Genomic DNA, 11764 nt, shown 5'->3' on the forward strand with positions numbered 1-11764 from the left:
CTCTCTCAAGTGCAATTTTCTATAGTGATCTCAACAACATGTCATTACACAATCAAGAGTGATTTGACTAAAGTCTTTAGGTGACAAAAGGTTTTATCAAATGCCATATTGTCGAGGATGGTGAGTTTTGGATGATGAGTTTGTATGTTGAATTATGTTGTTCATAGTGTAGTTTTAGTATCATAGGTTGTGTTACCATTGTTGAGCATTTGTGAATTATAGTTAATAGTCTTTTGTGGAAAGAATTTCTTGAGAAAAAAAATGGCAGGTCCAAGTGAGAAAACATTGAAACAATTGGTGCAAGGAAATTTGGATTACCAACCAGCCTTGCTACATATTCCCTATGAGGCAGATGTACCTCCTCAAATGGCAAAACTTGGTTGGCTCCAAGTTCTCCCTAAGTTCTTTGGTTCACCTCAAGAGAATCCACATTTGCATATTAGGGAGCTTTCGATGAAATGTGTCGGTCGCTGAAGGACCAAACTGAGTAGGATCCCTAAGGTTGGATCAATCTTCAGCTGACCTCGTACTTCATTTATGAGACTCGGTTAGTATTTTCTAATTTAATGTTGAGGGTCGTGATTCCACGGTTCTTTTTCACGTTTTAGGCGAGGTTTCATTATTCTGGTTGTCCTTTTGGATTTGCATGTTCTTTCTTGATGCTTGGGAGAAATGGACTCTCGTCTCTCTCTCTCTCTCTCTCTCTCTCTCTCTCTCTCTTTCTCTCTCTCTCGGTGTTTAGCTATCAGAATTTGGTGGTACTAGAATTAGATGCACGAAGTGATTTCTTGATGACATTCTGTAGAAAGATCTTTCTTTTTCTAGATTAGCGAGCTTCCAGTTAAGGGCCTGAAGCTTCTCATGATATTGTGTTTGGAGCAATTCCATCTCTTTATAGAGTTGGATTCAGAGTAACTTAGTGTCTTACTAGTGATGTGCTCAGTGTTGCTCATTCTATTCGATGATTATTTTCATGTGACTTTTGACGATGTGGATAACATTGAGATTTTTGCCAAATGTAGAGGATGCTGACATTTGAATTAGGTTTAATTACTCGGATGATACCCACTTTGGTACAGGTGTGTCAATCTAGTACCCGTTTTTAAAAAAGTGTCAATTGCATCCCAACTTTTGAAAAAGTGCTTCAATTAGCCAACGTGTCACACTTGGGATGCAATTGAAGCACTGTTTCAAAACTTGGGATGCAATTGACATTTTTTTAAAAGCATGTACCAAATTGACACATTTGTACCAAAGTGGGTACCATCCGAGTAATTAAACCTTTGAATTAATTAGACTTTTAAACATCTAAATATTTGAAATTTCTAATTTAAGTAATTCATATGTGCTCATATTATATTTTGAGAACTAAAATTTCTAGTGAGTGACTCATTTTGTACTTTTGAAATTTGATAAATTAAAATTGTATAATTGTGATACATGGATACAAAATTGTAATCAAGCCAAATTATTTTAAAATTTTAATTGTCGTCATTATATAAGATTATATAAGTTAATATGAGTAATTAAGTATGAGATTCTTATAAAAAATAATTTGATTCGTTAATGTGGTACTAAACTCTCACTTCCTAAATAATTCATTTTGGGAAGATTCTTCGATGCTTGCGGACTTGCGGACTTGTGAAGTCCATAATTTATATAATACAATCAAATAAGGTTGTTAGAATTTTATACCAAGTGTATCTTTGTTATGATATTTGAAGTTTTAAATTCACATTTTAAACGTAAAAAACACGAAAATTAGTAAAGTGAAGAATGGAAAGAGTGAATAGGATTGAAGAGAAAGGATAAGAAAAAGGTTGAACAGGGGGTGTAGGGTTAAGAGGGGACAAAGTGGGGTCCAGGTTACGTAGACATAGGCAGAAAAAGGGGCAAGGAAATGTGGGTGAGGGACCACGCATGTTAACCAAGGAAGCACACTGCTAGTTTCGTTTTGGAACATTATACGCGTCGACCAACCGCGGAACCCATTTCTGGTACACTGTTTGGCCTCGACAACGATGCCTAAGCCATTTCTATCCTTCGCCGAAAACAATTTTTTTTTTCACGTGAGACAGATGCTTATACCATTTTTCTATATCCTTTCCTTGCTTAGATGAAAGAATCGGAGACATGTTCTCAATGCAATTTAAACATGTCTTTTTAGTCAAAGGAAATAAGCATGCAACTAAAATGACTATTTATGCCTACCCGGCCTAACTCGGTCCTATATCATCTATAAAATCACTCCAATATCATTTATAGACCCGAAAATAATAATAGGTATATAATGTTCTTGATATCAAATGCATACGAGATTGTTTTTGAAACTAGTATTTTTAACTTTTTAAAATTTATGATATATTTATTAAAGTAATTTTTAATTTTAAATATAATTAAATTAAATTTAAATATTATATTTTATAAAAATAAATAATAATCTTTTAATTTGTTTTATAATAAAAATATATTTAACTTATTTATTTATATTTTTAACAAAAATGTATTATATATAATTGTTTGTATTGTACAATGTACATAATTTTAAAAATTATAAACCTATAATTAAATTTAATATAAGTAATTTATTTTATAAAATTAAGTAATAATACCTTATAAAAATAATGTTATTTATATTTTTTTTAATAAAATATGCTATATATAATTATTTTAAACAATATAGTAAGACTGAGTTAATAAAAATTAAGAAATAAAATTTAATTTTAAATAAAATATTTATTAGACGATATAGAAAAATATAAATAGTAAATTCCCAAATAATAAAATAATAAAAAAGATGAATAATATAAAAATTGTTGATTATTTAAAAATATAAAAGTTAGATGGCACAAAAATATGAAATAAATATAAATAATAGATTTTGAAAAACTAAAAATATTAGACGATAAAAAAAAGTTAAATAGTAAACTCTTAAATACTACAAAAGATAGACCATTTCTAAAATATTTACTTCAAAAATGTACAACGAAATATTTAATTATATATTGAATTATTATTGTTATTATATATATATATATAATTTATATATTTAAAAACATTATTTTTTAAAAAGTTGAGAGTTATAACTTTGTGTACTTATCATCAGTTAAAATTTTTGAATGTCTTGTATGGGATAAGATGTTTTTGTAATTCAAGATTCTTTCGGTTTTTTATTGATACATCTTTTAAATTTATTTTTGCAATGAGATTGAGGGGAAAAGGTAAGTTGGTGTGGTATGATAATGTTGATATGAGAGGAGTGAGAGAGTCCAGAGACATTTATTAGAAGATGTAAAGTTGCGCCTAAGACAATTACAAAATTGCTAAGAAGATAAAAACACATACCTATTTATTCTGCGATATTAATATTTGCGTCAAAATCAATGCATGAGAAGATGTGGTAGAGTAATTTATTGATAAAAGTATGCAATTGAGTACTCTATTATATATTTATTGACATATTCACAAAGTTTAATCTCCCTAAATCTTGTTTAGAAATATATATTATATATTATAAATTATATGTATTTATTTTGTTATCTATTCATTATTATTTCTTTTTTGTCCTTACTATTTGTTATTAGTTGATTGTTGTTTATTATTGACTTATTTATTACTTTATTTGTAATCTTTGCGTCTAGGTCTAATAATGACTAAACTTAGAATTCAAAAGAATTTTTTTTATAACAAAAAACATGAAACATTGTAAACACACACAGTTTTTTAAAATAAAAAATATTGTTGGAAAAGTCAATAACAATGTTGTGATTGTCTATATATTACTATAAAACAAAATATCAAAAAATGTCAATTGTTATATTCAAAAGTAAAAGTACGAAAACAAACAATATTTATTTGTATGTATAACGTGTCAAGTTAATATATTAACCGGAATGAATTTTTTCAAGAATAATTTTTGTATACTTTATTTCATGTCTCTAATAATATATAAATAACAATATGGATTATATATATATATTAAATGACAAAATGAAGAAATATTTTAATGATTAATTACAAAAGTGAAGGTAAATTTCAGCATTAAAAAAAAAGAATTGTGACTTTATATGTTTAAAAAGATTCTAATTGAGTGCTACATACACAATTCTTTGAACTAAACACGATGAAGAAATAATATTTTGGGATTTATTATAAAATATAATATATTGTGCATTTACAAAATATATTTCTCACTTAGTATAACTTGTAATTAACCTGTACCTTCTCCAAAACTGTACAATTAATGTTTTCATTGCTTAATAACTTAACACAAATAAGTTAATACAACCATATGAATACAATATAAGTTAATTCACAAATTACATCCATATTGATAAATTGCTTGACAAATAAAAAAACATTTGATATTATATTTGGATTCAAGTACACACATAATTAGTTACATGAATTATCATTTCCTAGATCTCATTACTTTGATGTTTTGATTTAGTATTTTCTTGTCAACCATCACATTTCTATATTCCGTGGTAAGTACAAAACTCTTTCCATCTATTGCAAATCTTGATTGTCATTTTTGGACAATTTATTAACAATCATTTGCATTTTTTTTGAGCTAAATGATCCACGCAGAACAACATTTTTAGTTTACCTTTGAAAAGATGCTTTGAAAATCTAAAGGTAAGTTCTTCTAAGATATAAATTTGTGTATAAGTGAGTAAAAACTATGAAGAGATCTTTCTATTTTATTTAATGAAACAAATTAAAAAAAAGACCATACATTTCAAACTAATTAATACACTAACATAAGCAAAGTGTAATGGAGTGAATTTTTAATATATAACTACATACGGAAGTTAATAAAATATAGGTTTACATGTCATTTGATATTAATATTAAAAATAATATTTAAAAACATTTTCAAATAATATTCAAAATAAAAATCAAAGAGTAATAATTTAAAATAAAAAACATTTCAAATAATATTTTAAAAATAATTTAAATAAAAATTAACAACGATTGAAATAAAAAATATTAATTACGATTTTATAAATGTATAAAGAAATTATATATTTTATATTTTATGAAAAAGATAATTATTTTTTTATATATTTAAAATTTAATAACAAACATAATGAATATTTATGAATGTACACCATTAAAATTATTGTTTATAATTATTAATAAATATTTATATATTATATTTAAAAATAATATTTTATAACTTCTTTGTATTAAAATAACATGACATTATCATAATTAAAAATTAATTTAATATTATTAACAAATTCTGTTAATAAAATAATAAAATAATAAAATGTAATAAAATTTTTCAATTAAATCCAAATATAAAATTCATAATTAAACAGTAATATTGATCAAAATATAATTATTAATTTAAATAATAATATTAAACAAAATTAATATTATTAATGATAATAATAATAATATGTATAATGAATTAAAATATATAATGATCGATTAAATAATAATAGTAATTATAATTAAAATACAATATAATTAATTAATTAAATTAATAATAATAATAATTACAATATTAATATTAATGATTAAAAAAATTATTCAAAATCAAATATATGATTTTTTTAATATAATTTAAATTCAGAAAGTCCAATTTAAATCAGAAACTCATGAATTAAAAATACTGAATACTGAAGACAAAAATAGTAGATATGTCACACCGCTACCATTTTCACGTCTACTGGTACGGTATATTGTACATTAAATATGTAAGAATAGTAAGTTTCAAATCCAAATTCAGTTATTTAAAATTCAAATTTTAATGGTGGACAATATAGACTATTAGTTAAATAATTAAATGCAGATTAGGTGATGGTGGAAGAGGAGTTAAGTATGACAAATGAAGAGGTTTTGAAACGTTTACAAAGAGATTAAATTAAAAAATATATTAATTATAAGTTATAATACATTAAATTAATTAATTAATTAGGTTGTAAAAATATTTGAAGTGCATTATATGTGGATGAATTTGGTAGATGTGTCGAAGTTGAACCATTAGATGATTCTGTAATGTTTGAAAGTGCACTAAGTGTTACAAAACATCATTGGTAAATGTTTAAACAGATGATGATGATGATAACAAACTTGGTAATGTAAACCCTAAAATTGGTCATGTAAATGGTTTTACTGATATTATCTCTTTATTGAATATACGTTTTGGTGAAATTTTTTTGACAGAGATTGAGTGAATACATTTGTCCACATGGTACTTGAGAAAATGATAATAGTAAACAATGCAAAAGAGGTTTCATTGTCTCTGATAATACAATATTCAACTAAATGTTCAAACAAATGATGATCACAAACTTAGTGATGTAAATGAAGTATAAAAGATTGGTGTTTAAATGTCAACAAAAAAGTTGTTGAATTGAATTGATTTTGGTAATAAATTTCTTCCAGAAAAATGTATTTTACTAATATGAAGATGACCGGTTGAAATGTTGGGATCAGAAAAAATTCAATGATGAAAACATGTTGGAGATGGAACAACATCTTGAGCACTTCAATCATAATTGTAGATTTTAAACTCTCTTTATTAAGTAAATAATAATACTATTCAATAAAAGCAATTGATATATACTTTTAAAGAATTTATATGCTATTATTTTAAAAATATTTATATTATTATAAATTAGGAATACATTAAAATACCTATTCATCAGAAGATGTGTTTTCAAAAATTGGAATTAGCAAAGATTTTGTAATACAAAGAGATTTTACAGTATTTTTTTAGCAGTGCAAAACTTCAAATTATCTTGAAATACATTTACATCAAATGTAATTATAATCTTGGAATATGAAAAGTATTAATGACATATTTATTTAATTTAATTTAATTTGTAATATTTATTCAATTCAATTTAAATTTATTTATTTTATAATAATTAATTTTATCCATTAATTTCATATATAGATTTTTAGTTTATATTAATAAAGAATATAATGTGATAAAAAAAATTCATATTAACGTGATATCTTTAAAAGTTGAACAATAATTTAAAAAGTTCTTTAAAAGTCTTTATCCATTTTGTCTTAAAATATAAAATAGAAAACATTAAACATTGTAAACATAAAAAGTCTTTTAAAAAAACTTAAAATGAAGAAGAAATGAAATAGAAAATGACTAATCAAAATGGATAAATAATTATGATATCCTTACTTTATTTCTATAACTTTCGAAAACTCATCAAGTTTAAATTTTGTAAATGATATCGACAAATATAAATATATTATGATAAACATTCTTCCGATTTTTATTTTTTGAAGTAATTTTTTTTATAAATATTGTTCTTTCAAACTTTATTTTTATTAATTATTTATTTTGTTATCAAAGTCTTTATTCTTTGATTATTTTTAATACAATAAATTAATTATGATATATTCAAATAACATCTTCAAAATATCAAATGAGAGGTTTTGTACATATTTCGCACTGCGTTAATGTAAGGCCCATTTAAATCTGTTAACTTTTCTGCCCTAAAGTTAGTGGGCCTAAGGCCGGCCCAACGTATAATGTCCTAAGGTCTGCCCTAATCCCACTCTCACTTTCATTCTCCCAGAAACGCAGCAGCCGTCAACCCTTCCTCCCTCACACAAAGAGCTCTGCTAGGGTTAGGTCTTTCGCCACCTTCAAACTAGCTCGAAGTGGTGCTCTACTCCATGTAAGTACTGTGCTAGCCTTTTTCCGTCTCCATTGTTCCTTTCGTTCATTTCACAGCTAGGGTCCCAAGTAACCCATATCGTGCTTCTGTTTCGCTACCTTTTCAGTTCTGTCATTCGCTCCTTGAGCTGCTGTGCTCGTGCGTTCGGTGTTGGGGGCGTGTTGGGTCGTTTACTAGCTTATTCCAGGTACGGGAAGTTAGAACTCTTATTTTCCAGTATTTTTGGTCTGTAATGGTGTGGATTTCTGTTTGTATGATTTTATCCTTCGCTTTGATGTATGAGAATGCTTTGTATGCTGGTTTGGTTCGTTTTCATGGCTGTCGCAGTGAAGAACAGTGGCGAGACCTGTTAATCTCGCCCAAGCGAGTCCATCTCGCCTAGGCGAGATGAAACAGGGAGCTCGCCTAAGTTTTTTGCGCGAAAAGTCGCCCAGGCGGCTCGCTCAACTTTTGAGCGAGCAGGCAACTCGCCCAAGCGAGAGGGATCTCGCTTAAGCGAGATCCCGTGTTGCCCATGCCCTTGTTTTTGGCGCTCTCGCCTAGGCGAGGGGGAGGCTCACCTGAGCGAGCACGTCTCGCCTGAGCGAGACCCCTCAGCCTGAGCGAGATGCTGGGCGAGACAGTGCTGTGATTTGGATGTTTAATGCTTCCCGAGTGATCCATGTTGGTTGAGTATGATTGTATGATGATGAACATGTATGTAATGGAGCATGAAGTATATTTTTGGCATAATTCATGAATTGGGGATGAATGGGTTGGTATGAGGCTTAGCGTGAAAAATGAATGTGTGGTTTGAAATTAAAGGAACATGATATTGACATGAGACTAGGCCCCAGACTCATTGGGGTGGTGATGATCGGAGGTATGGATTTGAGATGTGATTGATATGAGGATTAAACTTCGAGAGTTGATATGGAATTGAAAAATATAATTCAATATTCTCTTATTGCTGATTTATGAACGTTGGTCCGTGTCAGCGTGTAATTCCTTGGGGTCTCTAGGTGAGACCTCCGGGGTCGCGCTTCAGTGGTCGGGACGTAATTCCATGGCCCCTGCTAGTGGGTGTTCATGGTGGTGCCCCATCTGTATAACTAGGTAAGGATTCAAGGTAAGGTTGCATCCTGACGCTCCGAGGAGCCAGTTAGTCTCACTTAGAGCGGACTGACTCTTGTGGTGGGAGTAGCAGGAGGCCTGAAACTCACTAAGGACTAACCTTGTGGTGGGAGAGATTTTGATTCATTGTAACACTGGTATCACATAGCTCAGGATCGAGCAGCTCAGGGTCGAGCAGGGGTATCCACCACAAGTGCAAGCATCCGCTGAATCCGACTGAGTTATACGTATCCGGATGAGTCGAGTCGAGTCGTAGTGTATTGAATGAAGAGTCATAATATGTTTGGTTGCTATGTGGATGAGATGAGGAAAATATATTTGATTGCATGTTGAATATGTTGATTGGCTCTAGCTTACCCGTTTCGTTACATGTTTGTGTTGTATGTGGCCGTTTTTCCTTGCGATGATCATCAACTTGGTTGATGGGAGCAGTTGGGCGAGGTTCTCATGGTCAACAAGCGAATGGTGATTTCGCTGCTTAGCCATCTGGGCTGGAGTTTTTCTTGTGTTTTATTTAGGGCTATGGCCCATGTATCTCTTTCCGTATTTCTACGCTACATTCTACGTTGTATTCGTATTCAGCTTTCCTTGGCATCGTGGTGTACCCGAATTTTGTCGGGGTTGCGTTAAGGGCCCCAGGACTACGCTACAGTACTTATATTGTGTGACGTTTTCCTTTAATTTCGCTTAATAATTAAATGGGACGTTACAGTTAAGACACACAAAAGAAAATTATTAATTTTTTCATAATTAATGCTACATAATTAATGATGATGGCGTGTTGAAAGAGACAAATAAATTATAATTTTTAATAAAAAAACTTATTAACAATTCCATCTATAATTTTTATTGGCAAATCAATTAGTATTGAATTAAAATTTAATAACTTTTTTTATTAAGGTTAAAAAGTAATATTTGGATATGAATTTATTTGTGCTAAATTATAAAATTGACATAATAATTTATCAGTGACGTGTAATAATATGACTAATAATTTAAAGGGTTTATTTTTCTGTGGCTTAACCTTATAAGTTAAATAAACAATTTGAATCAACTACTTGTTTGGTAATTAGTTAAACTTTGATAACTTGCAATAAATATTTCATCTTTCTTTTTTCTTTGGATTTGATTCAATATAATTGATGGAAACCGTGTGAATAAGTATAAAGTTTTTTCTTTTTTATGATAACTGTTTTAAGGATAAGAAAGATTTGAACCCAATATCTGATAATTATTACTTTATTGTATAATATATGTGATCGTTGAATAAATAACATGATTAATTTGTAGTTATCAACCGTATATGAATTTATGGATTGTATAAGTTAATTATTTTCTTAAATAAATTGTTATTTTTTAATTCAATATTACTTTTAGAATTAAGTTATCAATATTTATGTCTGGGAATCTCATTATTTACATGAAAATCATTACTTTGAGATTAGAATCTTCACTACATCTTGGGTTGACCACATAAATGAAATTCATAAATAAAGAAAAAGTAGAATCATGTAAAGTGTATATATAAGTCAATATATGTCATATCATATTTACAAATCAACAAACTTAAAGTCTACAAGTTTGGGATACTACAAAAAAATATACACTCAAATATGAAAAAGACAATTATTAAGTATCCAAATCGAAACCATCCCATTCAAAGCTATTGTCTGGTGATAATTGTTTTCAAGGTGTGGAATATAACTCAATGTCAAGATTGTGGTCTGTAGTGACAGTCAAACTTATATGCAATAAATAAGATCAAATTAGCAAACTACACTTTGGATATAAAAAATGTAATCAAACTAAAGATCTCATTACACATACTTACTATTAGGCTGTCAGTATCAATTCCTAAGTCACAGTTACTTTATCACGACACCATATGCATTTCCACTCATATTCATCTGCAACGATTAAGATCCACTCATATCAAATTACAATTGGGATATAAAAAACACTTCATCATAGCAATTGGGATATATATATATATATATATATATATATATATATATATATAAATGAAGTAAGAATAAAACAATATTAATCAATGGCCCTTTTCTGAAATTGTAGTTAAAAAGAAAGAAGATGTAAGGAAACTAAAGCTTACCAAGTTGGAGTGATTTAATGTGTTGAATTGATTGTTGCAAAAAATGGCAATGGTTAAATCTTGCTATAATTGTGTTTGAATGTGAATAGCCTGGAGTTTTAAGAAAAGGAAAAACAAATAAAACTACTTGAATTCACATTGTATTATTGTTCATTTTACTCTCTTTGCGTTTTCTTTCCTTTCAATTTATTCAAAAGACGAGAATACGCTTTAAGGAGACCTAAACAGACAACAAAATAAAAAAAATTACAAAATAAAAAAGCATCAGAAGATGATGAAAAAATAAATAAAACATATACCACCGTAAAATAAATAAACCACCATATACCATTAGAGAGCAAGAGAGTGGAGAAAAAATCATAGCTTATGCACTTTACTCTTCAATAATGAGCTCTGCACCAAGATGATGTTAAACAAAAAAGAATCAAAAATTCAAAGAGCCGGAAGAAGCTGAAAAAAAAAAGAAAAAATGTCCCTGAAAATGGAAAGTGAAAGAACTAATGACCTAAATCAATAAAAACCAAAACTTTAACCCAATGAATCAAGAAAATGATAAAAAAAATACCTTATTGCATTTGATCTTCAAGACCCCTTAAATATTTGATCTGTCCACCATTTCATAGATCTAAACAAAAATGAAATTAAAAAAAATAACATGAGTTTGTTCAGCCAGAGAGGCGAAACAACTAAGAGTAAAAATCGAAACTTTGATAAGAAAACAAAAAAAAATGAAAAAAAAATACATACCATCGAACAATATACATGGAAGAACAAATCTGAGAGCAAAGAAACCATTCAAAAGAGAAATATATGAGAGAAAAACCTAAATCCAACACATCTCGTACCAAAAGAAAAGTAGATCTAAGAAGATGGTAGAAGA

The 11764-nt window shown here is 28.4% G+C and overlaps 1 long non-coding RNA gene across 1 annotated transcript; it reads right to left on the reverse strand.

Moving 5' to 3' along the window:
* Window positions 1-10549: 10549 nt before the first annotated feature.
* LOC114169703 lies at window positions 10550-11542 on the reverse strand. The gene is made up of 4 exons (XR_003600991.1): window positions 11450-11542; window positions 11213-11277; window positions 10885-10974; window positions 10550-10681 (listed from the first exon to the last, which is right to left on the reverse strand). It is a non-coding gene; the product is annotated as an uncharacterized LOC114169703 (long non-coding RNA).
* Window positions 11543-11764: the final 222 nt, after the last annotated feature.

This window comes from Vigna unguiculata, chromosome 2 (assembly GCF_004118075.2).
Source record: "Vigna unguiculata cultivar IT97K-499-35 chromosome 2, ASM411807v1, whole genome shotgun sequence".
Taxonomy (NCBI): domain Eukaryota; kingdom Viridiplantae; phylum Streptophyta; class Magnoliopsida; order Fabales; family Fabaceae; genus Vigna; species Vigna unguiculata.